Raw genomic sequence first — 9,195 nt, 5'->3', positions numbered from 1 at the left:
TAGAGAGATGGCTCTCGATACAAGGATGCGAGGGAATTTGCGATGTAGAATTATGTTGAGATATCTGTGCAAATTTTTCGCAAACTGGGATTTCGGGCAGAGGTCAGTTATATACAATGCAATTTTTTTTATAAAAATTCCATGCATTTCCCCTTCGCTCGATTGTCCTAGCGATTGTTTTTTTGACGCTATTTATAGTAGGAATTTTTGTTTAATATATCTTTAAAAATTCTGAGATGCGTATGTCGCGGTTACAATGTGACATGATGGGCTGTTTGACATTCATGCTAGAACCAGGGGCGTAGCTACTTTAAATATAGCACAAGCAAGCAAGGTGCAGAGGCATGCGGCGCGAATACGAGGGCGTACATTATAATCATACATATTAATGAGATAATGATTGGCGTAACGTGGCTAATGATATATCCGTCGAGCATAACTGGCGCATGATAGCAATGATAGCAGAATCAGTTTGGCATCCAATATCAGAAAAATGAAATTAGATTCTTTTTCTTACTGAAAATGAAACTGATTGAAAAACCAATCATTTTTTGGTGCGAAGAAAAAGTTAAATATCTAGAGCAGCAATTTTCTTTTCCTAAGCCAGTTTTATTCACATCATTTGGAGTCTTGAAACGTCGCGAAAGCCTTTTATCCGAGTGAGACCTAATGACATCCTCGAAAAATATTGAACTGACTCATTATTCCTTTCTGGTTGAGAGGGTGCACTAGGTAATAACACGAGATATCAACGTTACATAATGTTGCAGTGTCGCAACATCAAAGGGTTTCCGATGGAGAGTAAAAGGGATGATTTATGACAATCGTCGCGATGATCCAAGTGAACCTACGTGTTGTCCCCCGATAATACATATACGTACCCATTGTATTATCGTGCACGTTACGTAGCGTGACGCGCGGCTCTGCCGCGGCGACTGCCATTCCCGATATATCGATCGACGCTACCGCGGTTCAGGGATCGGTCTCGCGTCCGCGACGATGGTGATCGGCGCGAGGACTGTCCTGACGCGTCCAGGATTTAGAGAGATGTGGCCTTTTCATGTTTAGCTCGCGAGTTGAACGATATCGATCGATAACGTATGTCTGAAACCTTTCCTTCTGGCATCTCTTCTTGGGCTAACAAACTATAATCCATATTCACAAGGTAGAATAAGTATGATATAAGAGGTCTGCGTTCTGTTTATAGGCGCGCTTTTTTATAGTTTCCAACTTGAGCAACCAATATATACAAGAGAGAGAGAGAGAAAGGGAATAGGATTAGACAGAGAGAAGTAATAATATCTATTCTCTTGTTGAACATACATGATGCGTTGTGTATACTTTTATAAGTAAGTGTACAAAGAATGTATTTCGGTTAAAAATATTTTCCGAGCGAGCAAGTCGTAGCTTAATATTACACTTGGAGAATTCAGAGCTTACGATATTCAGGGTGATGAATACCAAATTTGCATTGTGAACTTGGATGTTCCAAAGTTGGCGCGTGTCTAGTAGATCAGATACTGTGAATCTCTGATACTATTGTGATTCCGGTAAATAACTTTCACACTCTCTTGTATGATATTAATCCAAAACTCTTACATTTAGATGTATCGAACTCTAGATAGCTATTATAGGATTATCAAAAATAAAATGTATACATAATTTAAATAAATGTAAGAGAGAAAGCTAGAGACGAAGAAATTTTATAGATCGTAATCTGGATGGTATTAATGTTCGGAAAATTTATTAAAGCCTCGAGAATTTTAATTGGCGTGATAAGACCCCACTATTTGCGTAGGAACGACAAGAGTGATTAACGCCGATTCGACTCGGTTATATTAATCGATTACCTCGCGATTACGGCAATGATTGTGACATGTCTGGTAGCTCCGGTGACCTTCCTCCGTGCGAAAATTGTCGGTCAATACGAGCTGCACGATCCGCTTAAGAGCGGTGCGATGGTATCGATCACCGCGTCGTGCACGACGACGCCTCGGAGGACTTTCTCCCACGAGGAAGCGTGCGACTAGCGTCGTATGCTATAACGTGGGCCGTTTATTCTCTGGAGCAGCGCAACCACGAGTAGTTTGCCCATCACTTTCGCTACCACTTGTACCACTTGTACCACGCGTGAGTGCGCGACGCGAGTTTTATTATCTCGGTCGCTGCTATTCAGACATCGAAAAGAGCGTTACATTGGCACGCGTTAAACGACTTGCATATCGCTAAGTATGCATATGATTTTTTTTCAAGGACATCTCTATAATTATATATCGGCTGCTTAGAGCTCTATGCGCGGCAAAAAAAAGGATCTTTCATCAATAATGCATTAATTGCCAAGACAATTGATGTGTGATATATCGCGACAGATAACATTCTTCCATATAATTTTTTTTAAAGGAAGTATCTACATTTCGAATTGATTGAAAAATTCGAAATATCACACGAGATAATCTGCGCAACTTTTCGCCTCGAGGTCGATGAAAATTCGGAATGGAAATGATGAAAATCGGATTCAGGTCGCAAAGCATAATTACGGATCGCGATAATGACGGTTCTTCGTGTCTGGCAGCATACTTGAACTTCCAGCAGCTCGACTCGCTGCGTAATCGTGCGTGAGCAGACGTAACTTACGTCATCGTCCATTGAAGGCGACACAGGGCCGTAGGCGCGCGTCACCATCGGCTCTTCTTTGTGTAACGTATAACGGCACGGATATTCCTCTCTATTGACGTAACTCGCGCGCGCTCAGAGGGGCGAATTCCTCAGATAGGCGGATTCCTCGATTCCGCGCATACTCGCGCGCTCCGCCCGCGATTCCGCGAATACGGATGCGTCGCGAGAATAATTGATACTGTCGACCGCGTTTTCTTGAAATCTTGTAAAAGTTTGATAAATCATCCTTCGGCATAAATAAACGATCGATAGGGCGTAATGTCAAGGGTCGCGTCATATGCTTTCGCGCGATCGCCGATCCGTGCTAAAATAAGAAGTTAGTTCCGCGTTAAACGGCACGCTTCGAGAAAAGGGGAGTGACGAGGGTAAATACGATCCCTTGTTGCGAATATAGTCGGAGAGTTTTTGATAAGGAACCCAAGCTGCCCAAGTTTTGTACCATTGTGTAAAATTATTCACTGATATACAGGGTGTTTCTTAATGAGTGCGAAGAATTTTAGGAGATGATTCTTTGTCGAAAATTAAGGGAGGTTTGTCATATAACATATACTCCTACATCCCTCCCTGTGAAGTTACATTCCTCTAAAAATGGGGGTAAAAATTAGGTTTTTATTTTTTTCTCAAATTTGGAACAAGTTAAAGAAATGAAATTAGGTGGATATTTTCTACTAGTAAAATGGTTATTTATTAATATTTTTTTCAGCCTCCCGTATTGTTATAAGGGGATGAAACTAGCAACTCCTATTCAATTTTTTATTAGAACTTTTTAATGGGCCGGAATATGATTATCTAAAAATCTGTATTAAAAAGTTTGATTTATTTAGAAACTTTTTTATTTCTTTTATTTTTTTCATAAAATCAGTAGTTAAAAAAAAAATACAATACGTTATATCGTGCACAGCACGATGCTACATAGCGTAGGTTTCGAATTACGAGAAGTTAAATTTTAAAATAAAAATAAAATTAGAGTAAATGTTGGGAAAATTGAAACAAAAACAAAATTGTGATAGAAATCTAAAAACCTAAAAAATAAAAACCTAATTTTTGGAGGGGTGTAACTCCACATGGAAGGGATGTAGGAGTATATGTTTATATGAAAAACCCCCCTTAATTTTCGACAAAGAATCATCTCCTAAAATTGTTTCTTATTAAGAAACACTCTATATATATGTTATCACCTGATATCATTTTTATTTTTTATCGCTATTTAATTGAATAAGAAGAGAATAATTTTTTATATTTTCATATATTGTTATTTAAATTATATTTTCTCCTTATATTTAGCAATTGTTTAAATATAATATTCTCTTTTTTTAAATAAAATATTCTCTTTTTTTCTCTGTCTTTGTATGTGTCTATGTATATGTACTGTTAAAAATAACAAACAAATGCTTTGCGTGCAATTTATAACATTTAAATTATTTAGAAAATTAACTTCCTATTAAAACAAAGATGGGAAAGAGGAATTGACATGGAATTTACCCTTCCGTTCAGGATTAAAACATCCCTAATTTTTAATGGACGATGGTAAATAAGGCCTTTGAAAGTGCGCAGACGCAGAAAAAAGGGTGAAAAAGCGAGAAGGGAAGGGGTGGGTTTTGCGGGGCGAACGAACGCAACAGGTGCGCTACGCTTCCCTTCATCCGTGTCGCCCTCGAGTACAAGTGTACTCAGACTCGCGTACAAGTGCACCCGAGTAAAGTTTCTTCGAATTTCGTGGACATCAATAATCCTCTGTCCCTCAGGAACGTTTCATTTCTAACCGACGAACTTTATTGTATCTTCCTATCCCATTAGTAACTATTTATAGAGAATACAATGCGTGTCAAGATGTCAAAATATCTTCTCACCTCTGCTATTCTATGAATGTTGTAACTTGTTTTCGAAGAAGACAGCATGTTCCTGTTCGCTACGGGCATTATTATTATTATGATCTTGAGAATGATATAATGTTGTGGATCAAATTTATTATTAATATAAATAGAATATTTCTTTCTCTCTTCTCCTCCTTCAAGTATTCATAAAATATTATTACACATATATATATATATATATATATATATATATATGTGTGTGTGTGTGTGTGTGTGTGTGTGTGTGTGTGTGTGTAATAATATATATGTGTAATAATATTTTATATATATATATATATATATATATATATATATATAGAGAGAGAGAGAGAGAGAGAGAGAGAGAGAGAGAAAATTAAATTTAATAAAATTCTTTTCACTCATGAAAGAGGTGGCTTAAAAGAAATCTCTAATTTAAAAAAAAATCGAGCAATGACTTTTAAATAAAATCTCTACATTACAATATATTAATACCGTTTAATATACTTTATATACGAATAAAAAGATTTTAATTTCTTTTTATGTACACGAAAGTAATCGGCTTTAAAGGATCAGAGAGAAGAATATAAAGAAAAAAAGGAAAAGAAAACGAAGAGAGGAAAAATAGGTTACGAGTAAATTAAAGTATAGTACTAAAGTATATACAGGTTGCTTTTCGAGGAATCGTAAGATTGAATGAATCTTACGACTCCTCATTATCTGATAATTTAAAGTGTCATTATCAAGGTACTTCTTGCAATCGAGAATTAAACGAAATTATGAGCATTAATTAAATTGTTATTTATGGTAACAATTAATCTCTACAAGAAGGGCTCACATTTTTATTATAATTCTGCATCACAATATCATTCATAAGAAACTTAATCACTCTTTGTTTTTAATATTGTATGCAGAAAAATAGTAGATGAGAAATCTTGTGCGACTTAATCGAATCATTTACGTGCACATCAACGTTATATTGCGAAATTTTTAAACAATTTCTACGCAAGATCACTGTAGCAGTTTCTATGCAAACAAAAGATAGCTTCTTATTAAATTAAAATTCAAAGAGTTAATCATTTCACTCGCTTATTAATTAATCTCATCAGGTTAGTCTTTAAATCTACAACAACGGCATATTTTTCTCTTTAGGATTGTATTAGTTGAATAATTTTTTTATATATCTATGTATTCTTTGCACATTTCTCTCCTCGAGAGCATATATATATATATATACACAGGGTGTCAGGGCAATCTCTTCCCAAAAAAAGCTCTTGTAGATTACCTCGAAAGCTTTTCAAAACGCTATAATAAAGGATTTTTTCATCGAGCACTTTTCGAGTTATGAAGCTTGAAATAATTTCTTAATTTTTACATAAACCATAAAATATCTAGTAAAATATTCATTTTTCGATTATCTTACCTTAATACTTTTATGTACAAAATAATGAGAGAAATCAATTGGTGTAAAGAAAACACATAATTGTTTCGAAGAAAAAATATGTAATTTGCAATTAACAATTACATATTTTTTCTTCGAAACAATTATGTGTTTTCCTTACATCAATTAATTCCTCTCATTATTTTGTACATAAAAGTATTAAGGTAAGATAATCGATAAATGAATATTTTACTAAATATATTATGGTTTATGTAAAATTAAGAGATTATTTCAAGCCTCATAATTCGAAAAGCACTTGATGACAAAAATACTTTATTATAGTTTTATTTTAGTGTATTATTTATTATAGTGTTTTGAAAAGGTCTCGAGGTAAGCTACAAGAGCTTTTTTTTGGGAAGAGATTGCCCTGACACCCTATATATGTGTATATATATATATATAGGGTGTTTCTTCATAAATACGAAAAATTTTAGGAGATGATTCTTTGTCAAAAATTAAGGGGGGTTTTTCATATAAACATATACTCCTACATCCCTCCCTGTGGAGTTACACTTCCAAAAATGGGAGTAAAAATTAGGTTTCTAGTTTTCTCTTAAATTTGTTACAAGTTAAAGAAATGAAATTAGGTGGATAACTCTTCAACTTGTTCCAAATTTGAGAAAAAAAATAAAAATCTAATTTTGAATGTAGGAGTATATGTTTATATGAAAAACCCCCCTCAATTTTCGACAAAGAATCATCTTCTAAAATATTTCGCACTTATTAAGAAACACCTTGTATAATTACGATATATCTCGACGAATATGAATTCTGGGCGCGAGAGGGTTGAAACGCGCGGGAATCTTTCGCGATGGGGTAGGATTCTTGGAAGCGCAACGCTGGGCTGAAGCGTCAAGAAAGTCAAGCAGGCAGGCAAGCGGGCAATCGATCGATTGCCCTCGCACGAACGCATGGCCCTGTTCTGTTCCTCGCGCTATACTTTGCGTCGCGGTATACTTCGTCTTTTGTGGGTCGCGCCAGTGCAGAATGTCGCGCGAGCGCAACAATGTTATCCACAACGGATGATCGTTTTTATTGCTGGCACGTACGTACGAGTTTACTGCATTTCGTTTCCTGAGGTACATATCCCCGTTACGTGGATTATTACGCATTGCACGCATTTTTATGGCTCACCGCTCCACGCGATACATACAGCGGAAATATATACTTTTTCCCCTTACACGAAATTATCGTTTCCTCTCTGCGCTCGAATTTTTAGTTTACTTTTTTTACTAAATTTTTACAGTGTTTAAAAAAGATAAAATTTGATCAAATGTTGACGTAATTATACGAGTTATTTCGTATGATGAAAACTTGATACCGTGCGAGCTTTCGTCTGTTTGTCTGACCATAAATAGCTATGACTACTCGGTGACCGTAATTGCTTGACATATACAATGTTTGAATGTAAATATAAATGTTTGCCGCAAGATCGACATAAAATATACATTCCTAGAAAATATATGAGTATTCCCTCACCATTATTATATTCTGCAAATAATGCACGCAGTACATTTGAACTATATAAAAAATGCTAGAGATTTATCAACGATTTATTCATTCGATTTATTTATTCGATTAGAATTCTTTATGAAATTTATTTATGTATTTCCCGTTTAATATGAATTAAGTGTTTATTTGATTAATTGGTTTATATTTCTGATACTTGAAGAGTTATTACTATCCAAGAAGGATATTATAATTAAATCGATTTATTATTTATAAAATATTTGAGTTAGTTTGCGAGCATTATTCATCCAATGGACACATTTTTGGATTGGATTTATTTTGGTTTTTCCTACATATTGATTTTCCCCGCTTGTTGAGTCAAGCATTTCATCGAAATCGTATGAGTCAGACGAGTTTAGACAGTCCAAATAATGCCGGGCACACCCCAGTCATTATCACTGTCACCACATCAAGTAATTTTCCTTCATTCCCGATATTCTTTCACTCTGATCGGCCAGTTTTCTGAACAGTCTTGTCAATTACATATAAAATAATAAATAAAAATATTCAAATACCGCGTGAAATATTATTTTACGCAATTGAAATATTATTTTATGAAATAAATTCATATTTTTTCACGCAAAAATTTTAACAAAGACTATTGTTCCGCATATGGCGCATCGCGTAAATGATTTCCCCGCTAATACGTGGATGTCTTTCATTAAGGGAAAGTAAAAGTAGAACGATAACTCATTTCTCATTCAAGGCATTTTTCGCGCGATTACTTTCGCCGTACTTGAAGCTCCTGCGATAATGCAAGTCTTGAAAGTTTCATATTTACATAAGTGAATCACTGATTGTTTTAAGAGAACAATTCGTTTTCTTCGTATTGAATCTTCATTCTGACGGTAGCCGTGAACCATTTCTGCAGAATTACGTAAATGTGAAACCTTGAAAACTTGCGTCGTTATAAACAAAGACATTTGCATCATAAAAATCTATACATATATCTAGATTTACACGGAATATCATGTGTTTTGTCATGTATATATTATTGATATTTCAATTTGAATAATCTTAAAATGTAATAGACAATTGTATATGTATGGATAATGTATCGCTTGAACAATTTTGAAATAGAGAGCGGATATAAACTTGAAAAATTTATTCGTCTTCTCAGATCCGATTTACGTTGCCTATAAATTTCTTTTGGATACCTTTCTCATACATAGCTATGAAAATATTGACTTGTGAGGAGAACTGGGGGACATATAAACTGTTTGATTAGAAAATCTAATATAGACAGAATTTAAAACATTCTATAGATAAGAGACAACTTGATTAGCAAGTGTGTTAATCAAATAACATCTTAATTAGAATTATAACAGTAATTTTTATTGATATTCATACAATAAAATTTTGGATTATCTGCAAATTTAAATTAGATAATATTTAAACAATATTATTTCACGTATTAAAAATTGAAAGTGCTTATGTTCAATAGTTTCAATGGATTTCTAGCATAGCATAGCAACGAGACTGTTGCTGCTACGTAGATATCTCGTCAATTCAAGTGAGCAAGGACTTAGACTTGCCTAATTTATCATTTAACGAGCATCACTCATGTCCAATTATTTTTCTCTCTTTGTCTAGAGAATTGTAGGATATAAAATCCTATTATTTCGAGATCGCGAGGTTTTCGACGACGTATAATAATGACAAACGCACGATGTCCCGCGATGTGTTCTTTATATTTTTTCCGTTTCCGTTCGGTAATTTTTTTGCAATCGTCTCTCC

The sequence above is a fragment of the Camponotus vicinus genome, unplaced genomic scaffold (assembly GCF_025532165.1).
Source record: "Camponotus vicinus isolate PSW18456_S1 unplaced genomic scaffold, iyCamVici1.0 SCAF_9, whole genome shotgun sequence".
Classification (NCBI taxonomy): Eukaryota; Metazoa; Arthropoda; class Insecta; order Hymenoptera; family Formicidae; genus Camponotus; species Camponotus vicinus.
The sequence above is the reverse complement of the archived record's forward strand: the minus strand, read 5'-3'. Positions refer to the sequence as shown.